This window comes from Cryptomeria japonica, unplaced genomic scaffold (assembly GCF_030272615.1).
Source record: "Cryptomeria japonica unplaced genomic scaffold, Sugi_1.0 HiC_scaffold_26, whole genome shotgun sequence".
In the NCBI taxonomy this organism is placed as follows: Eukaryota; Viridiplantae; Streptophyta; class Pinopsida; order Cupressales; family Cupressaceae; genus Cryptomeria; species Cryptomeria japonica.
The window spans coordinates 235001-250635 of record NW_026728848.1 but is presented as its reverse complement, the minus strand read 5'-3'; the positions used below and the strand labels follow the sequence as shown (position 1 = coordinate 250635).

At 59.5% G+C, this 15635-nt stretch overlaps 1 non-coding gene across 1 annotated transcript; it reads right to left on the bottom strand.

The window, feature by feature from the left end:
• Positions 1-2648: 2648 nt before the first annotated feature.
• LOC131861442 (5S ribosomal RNA) lies at positions 2649-2767 on the bottom strand. Its single transcript, XR_009360516.1, has one exon. It is a non-coding gene; the product is annotated as a 5S ribosomal RNA (ribosomal RNA).
• Between the last annotated feature and the right edge of the window lie 12868 nt (positions 2768-15635).

Below are 15635 nucleotides of genomic sequence, written 5' to 3'. Positions count from 1 at the left end.
GCGTGCACGTTGTCGGAGCCCGGTTTGCCCCGGGTGCGCACCTCGCCTGCACCTTGGCCGGGGTGGGCACCTTGGCTGGGTTTGCCCAGGGTGCGCTCCGAAGCGGGGTTACTGGAGCGCCCCCTCTTTTTTTGTCAGAGCGTTTGGTGGGGTTTCTCGCATTGGCTCTTCCCAGGCCCGGTTGTTGGGTGCGCTCCCACCCTGGCGCGCGCGAAGTTGGAAGTTGGGTTAATTGCCCGGGCGCGCACCTTCGCCAGGGTGGGCACCTTGGTGCGCACACCTTGGCTGGGCTGCGCACCAGGGCGGGCTCAAGATGGCACCAGCATTCCCTTTTTCTCACTATCTTTCAAAACGGAAATTTTAAAATCTCGTTTTTTTTTTGCCTTTTATGGAAATTAGTGAAGGCATCGCATCAAAGGTGCGCACCTCGCTGCCCACCTTGGTGTGCTCCGAGGTGCCCACCACGGTGCGCAACGCCGGTGCGAACCCGGGAGCGCCCCGATGTGTGCTCCAAGGTGCGGCGTGCACGAAGTCGGACCCCGGTTTGCCCCGGGTGCGCACCTCGCGTGCACCTTGGTGCGCACACCTTGGCTGGGTTGCGCGGCCTGGTGGGCACCATGGTGCGCACCAAGGAGCGCTCCGAAGTGTGCTCCAAGGTGCGGCGTGCACGAAGTCGGAGCCCGGTTTGCCCCGGGTACGCACCTCGCGTGCACCTTCGCCGGGGTGGGCACCTCGGCTGGGTTGCGCGCCCTGGTGCGCACCAAGGAGCGCTCCGAAGTGTGCTCCAAGGTGCGGCGTGCACGAAGTCGGAGCCCGGTTTGCCCCGGGTGCGCACCTTCGCCGCGGTGCGCACCATGGCGTGCACGAAGTCGGAGCCCGGTTTGCCCCGGGTGCGCACCTCGCGTGCACCTTCGGCGGGGTTGCGCGCCCTGGTGGGTACCATGGTGCGCACCAAGGAGCGCTCCGAAGTGTGCTCCAAGGTGCGGCGTGCACGAAGTCGGAGCCCGGTTTGCCCCGGGTGCGCACCTCGCGTGCACCTTCGGCGGGGTTGCGCGCCCTGGTGGGCACCATGGTGCGCACCAAGGAGCGCTCCGAAGTGTGCTCCAAGGTGCGGCGTGCACGAAGTCGGAGCCCGGTTTGCCCCGGGTGCGCACCTCGCGTGCACCTTCGCCGCGGTGGGCACCATGGCGTGCACGAAGTCGGAGCCCGGTTTGCCCCGGGTGCGCACCTCGCGTGCACCTTCGCCGGGGTGGGCACCTCGGCTGGGTTGCGCGCCCTGGTGCGCACCAAGGAGCGCTCCGAAGTGTGCTCCAAGGTGCGGCGTGCACGAAGTCGGAGCCCGGTTTGCCCCGGGTGCGCACCTCGCGTGCACCTTCGCCAGGGTGGGCACCTCGGTGCGCACACCTTCTCAATGTTTTCTTGCCTTTTCTGGAAATTGGTGAAGGCAGCGCATCAAAGGTGCGCACCTCGGTGTGCTCCGAGGTGCGAACCCGAGAGCGCTCCGAGGTGCCCACGAAGTCGAAAGTCGGGTTAATTGCATTGTTTTCCCCGGGTGCGCTCCGAGGTGCGCAACATCGGCGCGCACCAAGGAGGGCTCCGAAGTGTGCTCCAAGGTGCGCACGATGGCGTGCACCTCTGGTGCGCACGATTCGGAGCTCGGTTTGACCGGGGTGCGCACACCTTGGCTGGGTTGCGCACCTTTTGTGCGCTCCAAGGTGCGCACGAAGTCGGAGCTCGGTTTGCCCCGGGTGCGCACCTTCGCCAGGGTGCGCACCTTGATGCGCACGCCTTGGCTGGGCTGCGCACCTTGGTGGGCGCCATGGTGGGCGCCATGGTGCGCACCTTTCGTGCGCTCCAAGGTGCGCACGAAGTCGGAGCTCGGTTTGCCCCGGGTGCGCACCTTGGTGGGCGCCATGGTGCACTCCGAGGTGCCCAAGATTGGTGCGCACCAAGGAGCGCTCCGAAGTGCGCTCCAAGGTGCGCGCGAAGTCGAAAGTTGGGTTAATTGTCCGGTTTGCCTCGGGTGCGCACCTTGCGTGCACCTTCGCCAGGGTGGGCGCCTTGGTGCGCACACCTTGGCTGGGCTGCGCACCCGGGCGCGCACACCTTGGCACCCGCGTTTCCTTCATTTTAAATTTTTTTTTTTTACAATCTCTCAAGTGGGAAATTCTATAATCTCAACTTTTTTTGCCTTTTCAGGAAACTTTTGAATGGAGCGCATCATTGGTGCGCTCCGAAGTGTGCTCCAAAGCTCTCTCCAGCTGCGTGCACCTGCCCCGGCCGCGCACCCGGCCCCGCCCAGCTTCGCTCACCTGTCCCGGGCGTCTGGTGCGGAACCTTAGAGTAAGAAACATCACCGTGCACCTTGGCCAACGTGCGCGACTCGACCGAGCGCGCACTGGCCGAGGTGCACACCGATTTCACCTGGGTGCGCGCGCAGCACCTCGGGCGCACCGGGGTGCGCGCACAACGCCCGGGTTGCACCGTGGCCTGTGTGCTCGGGGCGCCTCGGGTGCGCGCTCGGTGTCGCCCCCCGCGCGCGCGGTAGTGCGGGCAGCGCACCCCGGCCCGGCCCGGCCCCGACGAGAACGCAAACGGGCAAAAGGTTTATTCAAATAGCATTGCGACGCCCGGCGAAAAACTAAAAAAGGGTGCAACACCGGGACTTCCCGGGAGGTCACCCATCCCAGTACTACTCCGGCCCAAGCGCGCTTAACTGCGGAGTTCTGATGGGATCCGGTGCACTAACGCTGGTATGATCGCACCCGTTATGAGCTTGTCGCAGTGTGTACTTAGCAAACCGCGACCCACGTGCGAATCCACCCCGGCCACCCACCCCCGTCGAGGTGCACACCCTCCCTCGCGAAGTGCGCCCCGTTCGCCAAGTGTGAGCCCTGCCCGGGTGCGCGCACCTTGCTAGGGCGTCGGGTGTGCACCCGGCCCGGCCTACGTGCGTGCACCTGGAGGGGGCGTCGTGTGCGTGCAGTGTCCCGTCTGCAACGCGGTGCCCACACACCACCTCGGGCGCAACGACCTGCGCTCACATGTGGGCCGAGTGCACCTTGGTGCATGTTCGGGGCGCCTCGGGTGCACGCTCGATCTTGCCCCGGTGCACCAACGCGCTCGGTTTGCCCCGGGTGCGCACTTGGTGCAAGGTGGGCACCCAAAATAGGGATCAAGCACCAAAACACAAGTTTCGGGATGCAAAATGGGACCCAAGGACCACAAATGCGTTCCAAGACCCATGATGGGTCCACGAGAACAAAAATGTGTTCCGAGACTTAATAAACAAATATTGGGTTTTAGGAGAAGAAACATGCTCTGATGCCCAAAACGAGAATCGACCCCGAAAAGGCCACAGGCCAAAAGTGGGATGCGAGACAAAAAAAAATGGGACCCGAGGACCAAAATTGGGTTCCCAGGTCGAAGACAGGGCAACCGGACAAGAAACGACCTCTAAGGCTCGAAATGAGTCCCGACGACTAAAACTTGACAAGAAGCACCCATCAGGCACCCAACTCGACACCCATGGGATGCCGACCCACCCGGGCTTCCACCTAGCACACCTTGGCACCCACCCACCCTCGCACCCAACCTCGCACCCAACTTAGCACCTTTGAACCCACATTGGCACTCACCCTGACCCTGGCACCTTGGAACCCACATTGGCACTCACCTTGACCCTGGCACCCACCTTTGCACTCACCTTGGGACCCACCCTGGCTCCCACCTCGGCACCCACCCAGACACCCACCTTGGTTCCTTGGCACCCACCTTGGATCCTTGGCACCCACCCCGACACCCACCTTGGCACGCAACTTGGCTACTTGCCACCCACCTTGGCTCCTTGACGCCCACCCCGACAACCACCCCGTGACCTACCCTGGCTAGGGTTGGTGCACACCCACCCTGGTGCCCACCTTGGCACCCACCCTATGACCCACCTTGGCACGCACCTTAGTACCCACCCCGTTACCCACCCTAGGACCCACCCCGTGACCCACCTTGGCCAGGGTGGGTGCACCCACCCTGGTGCCCACCTTGGCACCCACCCATCCTAGCACCCAGCCTGTGACCGGGCTTGGAACCCAACCTTGCACCCGCACCCGTCTTGGCCAGTGTGGGTGCGCACCCATCCTGGCACCCACGTTGTGACACACCCTTTAACCCACGCACCCTAGCACCCACGTTGGCACCCACCTTGGAACCCAACCTAGCAACTTGGCACCCACCCCGTGACCCACCTTGGCATCCACCATAGCAGTCGCCGACTTGGCACCCACCTCGGCACCCACCTTGACACTTGTGGACCCACCTTGCCACTCACCCTAGCATCGACCCATCCTAGCACCCACCCTGGCACCTTTGCACCCTAGCACTCACCCATCCTAGCACCTAACCTGTGACCCACCTTGACACTCACCCTCGCACCCACCTTGGAACCCAACCTAGCACCCACCCACCCTGACACCAACCCTAGCACCTACCCACCCTTGCACCCACCCTGTGACCCATCTTGGCACCCACCCATCCTACCACTCAACCTATCACCCACCTTCTCACCCACCTTGGCATCCACCTTAGCACCCACCCACACTGGCACCTTGGCACCCACCTCGGGCAAGGTGGGTGCACACCCACCCTGGCACCCAATTTAGAACCCACCGAGCATGTTACCCACCTTGGCACCCACATTGCAGCCCACCCTAGTACCCACCCTATGACCCACATTGGCATCCACACCCTAGCACCCAGGCACCTCGACACCCGCCTTGACACCCACCCTAGCACTGAACCTGTGACCCACCTTGGAACTCACCCTAGAACCCACCCACCCTGTGAACCACCTTGGCATCCACCTTAGCACCCACCCACCTTGGCACCCACTCTAGCACTCACCCATCCTAACACCCAACTTGTTACCCACCTTGGCACCCGCCCTCGCGTCCACCTTGAAACCCACCCTAGCACCCACCCACGCAGGAGCCCACCTTGGCACCCAACCTAACACCCACGCATCCTGGCACCCAACTTGTGACCCACCTTGGAACCCACCCTAGTACCCACCTTTGAACCCACTATATCACCAACCCACCTTGGCACCCACCCTATGACCCTCTTTGGAATCCACCCTAGCACGCACCCACCCTGGCACCCACCATGGAGCGCACCCTAGCACCCACCCACCTCGGCACGCACCTCAACACCCACCTTGGTGTGCGCACTGCGCCAACCTCTCAAAGACCCTATGTGGTGCGCTCCAAAGTGTACACCTTTGGTGCGCTCCAAGGTGCGCACCTTTGGTGCACACCGAGGTGCACACCAAAGTGTGCACCGAGGTGAGCACCAAAGTGCACTCCAGGGTGCACACCAAGGCGTGCACCTTTGGTGCGGTCAATGCAAACGAATTCGGAAGTTGGGGTCGATGTCCTAATCGCTGCTGCAGACTACACGTATGAGAATCGGACAAATAGCTTTATATAGGGGAGGTGTTGCGTTTGATGGGTCGACTCCCCTGGTTGTGTGCACTGCACCAACTTCAAAGACCCTGTCTTGTTTAAGAAGTCAAAAGTTGGGGTGGATGTCCTAATCATTGCTGCAGTCTACGCATGTATGAGAATCAGACAAATAGCTTATATAGGGGAGGTGTTGCATTCGGTGGGTTGACTCCCCTGGTTGTGCGCACTGCGCCAACCTCAAAGACCCCGCATAGCAGAAGAAGTCGGAAGTCGGATTTTGGTGAGCACCAAGGCGTGCACCTTTGGTGCGGTCAACGCAGACGAATTCAGAAGTTGGGGTGGATGTCCTAATCGTTGTTGCAGGCTACACATGTATGAGAATCAGACAAATAGCTTATATAGGGGAGGTGTTGGGTTTGATGGGTCAACTCCCTTGGTTGTGCGCATTACGCCAACCTCAAAGACCTTGTTTTCGTTAAGAAGTCAAAAGTTGGGGTCAATGTCCTAATGGCTCCTGCAGGCTACACATGTATGAGAATCGGACAAATAGCTTATATAGGGGAGGTGTTGGGTTTGATGGGTCGACTCCCCTGGTTGTGCGCATTACGTCAACCTCAAAGACCTTGTTTTCGTTAAGAAGTCAAAAGTTGGGGTCGATGTCCTAATTGCTCCTGTAGACTACACATGTATGAGAATCAGACAAATAGCTTATATAGGGGAGGTGTTGGGTTTGATGGGTTGACTCCCCTAGTTGTTCGCATTACACCAACCTCAAAGACCTTGTTTTCGTTTAGAAGCCGAAAGTTGGGGTCGATGTCCTAATTGCTCCTGCAGGCTACGCATGTATGAGAATCAGACAAATAGCTTATATAGGGGAGGTGTTGGGTTTGATGGGTCGACTCCCCTGGCATTGCGCCAACCTCAAAGACCCTGCATTGCGGATGAAGTCGAAAGTCAGAGTTTGGTGTGCTACAAGGTGTGGTCGAAGGTGCTCACCTAGGTGTGCACCTTTGGAGCGCAGGAAAAGTGCCCTCCAAAAGTGCGCACCTTTGGAGTGCACAAAAGTGCCCTCCAAAAGTGCGCACCTTTGGAGCGCACAAAAGTGCCCTCCAAAAAGTGCCCTCCAAAAGTGCGCACCTTTGGAGTGCAGAAAAGTGCCCTCCAAAAAGTGCCCTCCAAAAGTGCGCACCTTTGGAGCGCAGAAAAGTGCCCTCCAAAAAGTGCCCTCCAAAAGTGCGCACCTTTGGAGCGCAGAAAAGTGCCCTCCAAAAAGTGCCCTCCAAAAGTGCGCACCTTTGGAGCGCAGAAAAGTGCCCTCCAAAAAGTGCCCTCCAAAAGTGCGCACCTTTGGAGCGCAGAAAAGTGCCCTCCAAAAAGTGCCCTCCAAAAGTGCGCACCTTTGGAGCGCAGAAAAGTGCCCTCCAAAAAGTGCCCTCCAAAAGTGCGCACCTTTGGAGCGCAGAAAAGTGCCCTCCAAAAAGTGCCCTCCAAAAGTGCGCACCTTTGGAGCGCAGAAAAGTGCCCTCCAAAAAGTGCCCTCCAAAAGTGCGCACCTTTGGAGCGCAGAAAAGTGCCCTCCAAAAAGTGCCCTCCAAAAGTGCGCACCTTTGGAGCGCAGAAAAGTGCCCTCCAAAAGTGCGCACCTTTGGAGCGCACAAAAGTGCCCTCCAAAAGTGCGCACTTTTGGTGCGCACCAAGGCGCTGGTTCGGTCGTTGCAGGCGAGTTCGGAAGTTGGGGTCGATGTCCTGAGCGGAGGTGCAAACTACACAGGTGTCGGAATCGGACAAATAGCTTATATAGGGGAGGTGTATGCTTCGATGGGTCGACTCCCCAGGTTGAGCGCACCGCGCCAACCTCAAAGACCCTACGGTATGGATGAAGTCGGAAGTTGGGTCCGATGACCGATTCGATTAGTAGGTATGCTCATGAGGTCGGAATTTGGGTCCGATGACCTGCCATGTGCAGGAAGGCGAATGTTGGCACTGTGCGTTGCAAGGTGCACACCAAGGCGCTGGTGCGGTCTTTTTAGTCGAGTTCGGAAGTTGGGGTCGATGTCCTGATCGGAGGTGCAAGCTACACAGGTGTGGGAATCGGACAAATAGCTTATATAGGGGAGGTGTATGCTTCGTTGGGTCGACTCCCCGGGTTGAGCGCACCGCGCCAACCTCAAAGACCCTACGGTATGGATGAAGTCGGAAGTTGGGTCCGATGACCGATTCGATATGTAGGCATACTCGCGAGGTCGGAATTTGGGTCCGATGACCTGCCACGTGCAGGAAGGCGAATGTTGGCACTGTGCGTTGCAAGGTGCGCACCAAGGCGCTGGTTCGGTCGTTGGAGGCGAGTTCGGAAGTTGGGGTCGATGTCTTGATCGGAGGTGCAAACTACACAGGTGTGGGAATCGGACAAATAGCTTATATAGGGGAGGTGTATGCTTCGTTGGGTCGACTCCCCGGGTTGAGCGCACCGCGCCAACCTCAAAGACCCTACGGTATGGATGAAATCGGAAGTTGGGTCCGATGACCGATTCGATATGTAGGCATACTCGCGAGGTCGGAATTTGGGTCCGATGACCTGCCATGTGCAGGAAGGCGAATGTTGGGACTGTGCGTCGCAAGGTGCGCACCAAGGCGCTGGTGCCGTCGTTGCAGTCGAGTTCGGAAGTTGGGGTCGATGTCCTGGTCAGAGGTGCAAACTACACAGGTGTGGGAATCGGACAAATAGCTTATATAGGGGAGGTGTATGCTTCGATGGGTCGACTCCCTGGGTTGAGCGCACCGCGCCAACCTCAAAGACCCTACAGTATGGATGAAGTCGGAAGTTGGGTCCGATGACCGATTCGATACGTAGGCATATTGGCGAGGTCTGAATTTGTGTCCGATGACCTGCCATGCGCAGGAAGGCGGAATTTGGGTCCGATGACCGAGTTGATGGCGTGCCATGCGCAGAAAGGCGGAATTTGGGTCCGATGACCGAGTTGATGTTGATGGCCCGCCATGCACAGGAAGGCGGAATTTGGGTCCGATGACCGATTTGAAGGCGTGCCATACGCAAAAAGGCGGAGTTTGGGTCCGATGACCGAGTTGATATTGATGGCCCGCCATGCGCAGGAAGGCGGAATTTGGGTCCGATGACCTGACATACGCATGGAGTCCGACTCGGGGGCCGATGTTCGATTCGATGACTTGCATTGTGGGTAAAGTCGGAAGTTGTGGTCTTTGACCCGATTCGATGACCAGACTTCGGCTGCTTGAGAATCGGACAAATAACTTATATAGGGGAGGTAGTGTTCTCGAGCATCCTCCCCCCGTGCCCGTTTATGTCGATTGATGCTGGTGCTCGACTGGTTGGAGCGCTCGGATGCAAAAATCTTGCACCAGGATTTATCGATTGTGATGGACACGGCAAGTCTCCTGATTGCTATGCAGGAGCTCATCGTGAATCTCTATGCGGCCTTGGTATGGACTCGACCTGCGGAATGGTTCGGCAATGGTAGTCGCTCCAACACGTCCTTGCAATGGCCACAGAGGTGATTCGACTAGAGCTCCAGTCTAGCTTTTGGGTTGCTTGGCGGACTGGTATAGCCGCGATCGAGTTCCGGCCATGAACGTTTTAGATAGCTCTTGGGCTTTCTGGGACCGAAGTCGGAAGTTTGGGCTGTTGTCCGATTTGATGACCATTCTTCGGATGTGTGAGAATCGGACAAATAACTTATATAGGGGACTGTGTTGTCTCACGCAGCCCCCTCCGTGCCCCTCTATCTCGACCGATGTTGGTGCTTGAAAGGGTTGGGATCGCTCGGATTTATAAACGTGCACCACCATTTGTCGAGTGTGAGGGACGCGGCAGGTCTCCTAAATGCTATGCGGGCGCTCTCTGAGAATCTCTATCCGGCCTCGACACAGACTAGTCTTGCTGAATGGTTTGGCACTGGTAGTCGATCCAACACGTCGTTGTTGTGGCCGCCTAGGCGATTCGATTCGAGCCCCCGTCTAGCTTTTGGGTTGCTTGGCGGATTTTGCCCTATCCGCAAGTGAGCTCGGTCCCTAAACGTTCGAGAAACCCGATTGCTATGCGCCGACTCTCTTTCTTGCGAGCCTCCATCTAGCTTTTGGGTCTCTACGGAACGGAAGTCGGAATCTGGGACCGTTGTTTGATTCGACGAGGCAGACTACGGTTGTGCGAGAATCGGACAAATAACTTATATAGGGGAGGTGTTGACTGGAGCATTCTCCCCCGTGCCCCTCTAACTCGACCAATGCTGGCGCTCGAACGGTGGTAGCGCTCGGATTTTCATTGAGCGCCAGCATTGGTCGATTTAGAGGGGCATGCGAGATTCCCGAATGCTATGCGAGGGCTCTAACGGAAATGTCTATTGGTTTCGGTATGGATGCAATTGCGAGTGGTTCGGCAAAGGTAGTCGTTCCGATGCGTCCATGTCGTGGCCAAATCGATAATTCGATTTGAGCCCTCGTATAGCATTTGGGTCTCTCGATGTGATTCCGCATTCCAGTCCCTTTGGGCACTGCTTGAGCCGCATCCCAGGGGGTTCCCTTCCCAATAATCTGCCTCGCAACCCGATTGCTATGCGGTGAGGCTCCTCGGCCGCCTCGGAACTATCTGTGTATCAGACGCATCGCGGGATAAGGGGTTGGCAACGGTAGTCGCCCCAAGCGCGTCCGATGCTTGGACCATTCCGAGGCGGCCCTGAAGCCTCTTCCGTCTAGCCGTTGGGTCCTTCTCGCCGCATCCCTCGCCTCGCACCCCGATTGCTATGCGGTGAGGCTCCTCGGCCGCCTCGGAACTATCTGTGTATCGGACGCGTCGCGGGATAAGGGGTTGTCACTGGTAGTCGCCCCAAGCGCGTCCGATGCTTGGACCATTCCGAGGCGGCCCTGAAGCCTCTTTCGTCTAGCCGTTGGGTCCTTCTCGCCGCATCCCTCGCCTCGCACCCCGATTGCTATGCGGTGAGGCTCCTCGGCCGCCTCGGAACTATCTGTGTATCGGACGCGTCGCGGGATAAGGGGTTGTCATTGGTAGTCGCCCCAAGCGCGTCCGATGCTTGGACCATTCCGAGGCGGCCCTGAAGCCTCTTCCGTCTAGCCGTTGGGTCCTTCTCGCCGCATCCCTCGCCTCGCACCCCGATTGCTATGCGGTGAGGCTCCTCGGCCGCCTCGGAACTATCTGTGTATCGGACGCGTCGCGGGATAAGGGGTTGTCACTGGTAGTCGCCCCAAGCGCGTCCGATGCTTGGACCATTCCGAGGCGGCCCTGAAGCCTCTTCCGTCTAGCCGTTGGGTCCTTCTCGCCGCATCCCTCGCCTCGCACCCCGATTGCTATGCGGTGAGGCTCCTCGGCCGCCTCGGAACTATCTGTGTATCGGACGCGTCGCGGGATAAGGGGTTGTCACTGGTAGTCGCCCCAAGCGCGTTCGATGCTTGGACCATTCCGAGGCGGCCCTGAAGCCTCTTCCGTCTAGCCGTTGGGTCCTTCTCGCCGCATCCCTCGCCTCGCACCCCGATTGCTATGCGGTGAGGCTCCTCGGCCGCCTTGGAACTATCTGTGTATCGGACGCGTCGCGGGATAAGGGGTTGTCACTGGTAGTCGCCCCAAGCGCGTCCGATGCTTGGACCATTCCGAGGCGGACCCGAAGCCTCTTCCGTCTAGCCGTTGGGTCCTTCTCGCCGCATCCTTCGCCTCGCACCCCGATTGCTATGCGGTGAGGCTCCTCGGCCGCCTCGGAACTATCTGTGTATCGGACGCGTCGCGGGATAAGGGGTTGTCACTGGTAGTCGCCCCAAGCGCGTCCGATGCTTGGACCATTCCGAGGTGGCCCCGAAGCCTCTTCCGTCTAGCCGTTGGGTCCTTCTCGCCGCATCCCTCGCCTCGCACCCCGATTGCTATGCGGTGAGGCTCCTCGGCCGCCTTGGAACTATCTGTGTATCGGACGCGTCGCGGGATAAGGGGTTGTCACTGGTAGTCGCCCCAAGCGCGTCCGATGCTTGGACCATTCCGAGGCGGACCCGAAGCCTCTTCCGTCTAGCCGTTGGGTCCTTCTCGCCGCATCCCTCGCCTCGCACCCCGATTGCTATGCGGTGAGGCTCCTCAGCCGCCTTGGAACTATCTGTGTATCGGACGCGTCGCGGGATAAGGGGTTGTCACTGGTAGTCGCCCCAAGCGCGTCCGATGCTTGGACCATTCCGAGGCGGACCCGAAGCCTCTTCCGTCTAGCCGTTGGGTCCTTCTCGCCGCATCCCTCGCCTCGCACCCCGATTGCTATGCGGTGAGGCTCCTCGGCCGCCTTGGAACTATCTGTGTATCGGACGCGTCGCGGGATAAGGGGTTGTCACTGGTAGTCGCCCCAAGCGCGTCCGATGCTTGGACCATTCCGAGGCGGACCCGAAGCCTCTTCCGTCTAGCCGTTGGGTCCTTCTCGCCGCATCCCTCGCCTCGCACCCCGATTGCTATGCGGTGAGGCTCCTCGGCCGCCTTGGAACTATCTGTGTATCGGACGCGTCGCGGGATAAGGGGTTGTCACTGGTAGTCGCCCCAAGCGCGTCCGATGCTTGGACCATTCCGAGGCGGCCCCGAAGCCTCTTCCGTCTAGCCGTTGGGTCCTTCTCGCCGCATCCTTCGCCTCGCACCCCGATTGCTATGCGGTGAGGCTCCTCGGCCGCCTTGGAACTATCTGTGTATCGGACGCGTCGCGGGATAAGGGGTTGTCACTGGTAGTCGCCCCAAGCGCGTCCGATGCTTGGACCATTCCGAGGCGGCCCCGAAGCCTCTTCCGTGTAGCCGTTGGGTCCTTCTCGCCGCATCCCTCGCCTCGCACCCCGATTGCTATGCGGTGAGGCTCCTCGGCCGCCTTGGAACTATCTGTGTATCGGACGCGTCGCGGGATAAGGGGTTGTCACTGGTAGTCGCCCCAAGCGCGTCCGATGCTTGGACCATTCCGAGGCGGACCTGAAGCCTCTTCCCTCTAGCCGTTGGGGCTTTCTCGCCGCATCCCTCGCCTCGCACCCTGATTGCTATGCTGTGAGGCTCCTCGGCCGCCTTGGAACTATCTGTGTATCGGACGCATCGCGGGATAAGGGGTTGGCAGTGGTAGTCGCCCCAAGCGCATCCGATGCTTGGACCATTCCGAGGCGGCCCTGCAGCCTCTTCCGTCTAGCCGTTGGGGCCATCTCGCCGCATCCCCCACCTCGCACCACGATTGCTATGCGGTGAGGCTCCTTGGCCGCCTCGGAACTATCTGTGTATCGGACGCATCGCGGGATAAGGGGTTGTCACTGGTAGTCGCCCCAAGCGCGTCCGATGCTTGGACTATTCCGAGGCGGCCCTGCAGCCTCTTCCGTCTAGCCGTTGGGGCCATCTCGCCGCATCCCCCACCTCCTCGGCCGCCTCGGAACTATCTGTGTATCGGACGCATCGCGGGATAAGGGGTTGGCAGTGGTAGTCGCCCCAAGCGCGTCCGATGCTTGGACTATTCCGAGGCAGCCCTGCAGCCTCTTCCGTCTAGCCTTTGGGGCCATCTCGCCGCATCCCTCGCCTCGCACCCCGATTGCTATGCGGTGAGGCTCCTCGGCCGCCTGGGAACTATCTTCGTATCGGACGCATCGCGGGATAAGGGGTTGTCACTGGTAGTCGCCCCAAGCGCGTCCGATGCTTGGACTATTCCGAGGCGGCCCTGTGGCCTCTTCCGTCTAGCCGTTGGGGCCATCTCGCCGCATCCCCCACCTCGCACCCCGATTGCTATGCGGTGAGGCTCTTCGGCCGCCTTGGAACTATCTTCGTATCGGACGCATCGCGGGATAAGGGGTTGTCACTGGTAGTCGCCCCAAGCGCGTCCGATGCTTGGACTATTCCGAGGCGGCCCTGCAGCCTCTTCCGTCTAGCCGTTGGGGCCATCTCGCCGCATCCCCCACCTCGCACCCCGATTGCTATGCGGTGAGGCTCCTCGGCCGCCTTGGAACTATCTTCGTATCGGACGCATCGCGGGATAAGGGGTTGTCACTGGTAGTCGCCCCAAGCGCGTCCGATGCTTGGACTATTCTGACGCGGCCCTGTGGCCTCTTCCGTCTAGCCGTTGGGGCCATCTCGCCGCATCCCCCACCTCGCACCCCGATTGCTATGCGGTGAGGCTCCTCGGCCGCCTTGGAACCATCTTCGTATCGGACGCATCGCGGGATAGGGGGCTGTCACTGGTAGTCGCCCCAAGCGTGTCCGATGCTTGGACCATTCCTAGGCGGCCCTGAAGCCTCTTCCGTCTAGCCGTTGGGGCCTTCCCGCCCCATCCCTCGCCTCGCACCCCCGATTGCTATGCGGTGAGGCTCCTCGGCCGCCTTGGAACCATCTGTGTATCGGACGCATCGCGGGATAAGGGGTTGGCACTGGCAGTCGCCCCAAGCGCGTCCGATGCTTGGACCATTCCGAGGTGGCCCTGAAGCCTCTTCCGTCTAGCCGTTGGGGCCTTCCCGCCCCATCCCTCGCCTCGCACCCCGATTGATATGCGGTGAGGCTCCTCGGCCGCCTTGGAACTATCTGTGTATCGGACGCATCGCGGGATAAGGGGTTGGCACTGGTAGTCGTCCCAATCGCATCCGATGCTTGGACCATTCCGAGGCGGCCCTGCAGCCTCTTCCGTTTAGCCGTCGGGGCCTTCCCGCCGCATCCCTCGCCTCGCATCCCGATTCCTATGCGGTGAGTCTTCTCGGCCGCCGCGGAACTATACCTGTTATTGCTACTGCATCCTTCGGCTGGTAACCTCCTCTGCCGCCTTGGAACGTTCTCTTTGTCGGACGCGTCGCGGGATAAGGGGTTGGCACTGGTAGTCGCCCCAAGCGCGCCCGATGCATAGACCGCTCCGAGTCGACCTTGCTTTCAGCCTCTCACATGCATAGACCTCTCTGAGTCGACCCTGCAGCCTCTCACGTTTAGCCTTTGGAATCTCGCCTCACAACATGATTGCTATCCTTGATGCATCCCTTGCCTCGAGCCCTGATTGCTTTCTTGGCTGCATCCCTCCTCTCCTCACAGCCCAGTTGTCATCACTGCTTCATCCGTCGCTTCATGCATTCTGGCTGCTGGGCCCTTCCCACCGCACACCTCGATTGCTATCTCTTCTGCATCACACACCCCGATTGCTATCTCTGCTACATCCCTCGGCTCTCACTTCTGCATCCTTCGCCTCACACCTCGATTGCTATCAATGCTGCATCCGTAACCTCACACCCCGATTGCTATGCGGGGAGGCTCCTTGGCCGCCTTGGAAATTTCTGTGTGTCGGACGCACCGCGGGATAAGGGGTTGGCACTGGTAGTCGCCCCAAGTGCGCCCGATTCTTAGACCGCTTCGAGGTGACCTCGTAGCCTCTTTCGTCCAGGCTTCCTGCCTTCAACGCCCTTTTTACACCTCGATTGCTATGCGCGGGCTCGTTGGCGTCTATCACCTCTCTGCGAAGAGTGGCACGATGATTGTTGGGGTAAATCGTAGCAGTCCGATCTCTGGCCTTGGGCCATTGTGAGGGCTGATCGATTTCCTGTGTGCATCTCGTGTTCGCCCAGTAACAGACTCGACGACTTGTAATCGGTCTTGTTCCCGATTGTTCCTGGAGGTAGTCTTCGGAACTCTTGGATTTGACCTGTCACTCGAACTGTCCTCTTCCGAGGATGCTTGTGTGTGTGTGCTTGTGCCATTTCCTTGGCGGTATTAACGAGATATTAAAGAGCGGAGTGAGCGCCTCGCCCAGCTATGCTTGGGGCTGTCACTCCCTTACCCGGTGTGCGACCGCTTTGCACGTAGGTTGCGGAGCATCGCGACTCTTTCGATGTTTGGCGGTTGTCTTCCGGTGATGCGTTGGTCCCGAAGTGCACGGTACTAGCATTTCTGCCATTGTTCTCGATCTTTGGCACGTTCCTTCGTTGCAATTGGATATATATCTCCGTTTATACGCGCAGGCTTCTCCCGCCTATTCAGCGCTGTCCCACTCTCAGCACTCTCGTGGTCTCCTTGGCTTCTCTCTCCCGTGAGCGAGCTCTCTTCTCGAGTCTTTTCCATGTCCCATGGAGGTTGCCTTGCGAAATTCGGGCACACAAACGTGACCGGATAAGAGCGGAATTGCCTATGAGGAGAAGCTCACCTTAGGGAGCAGCAATGCCGAGTGTTTCGACAGAGGG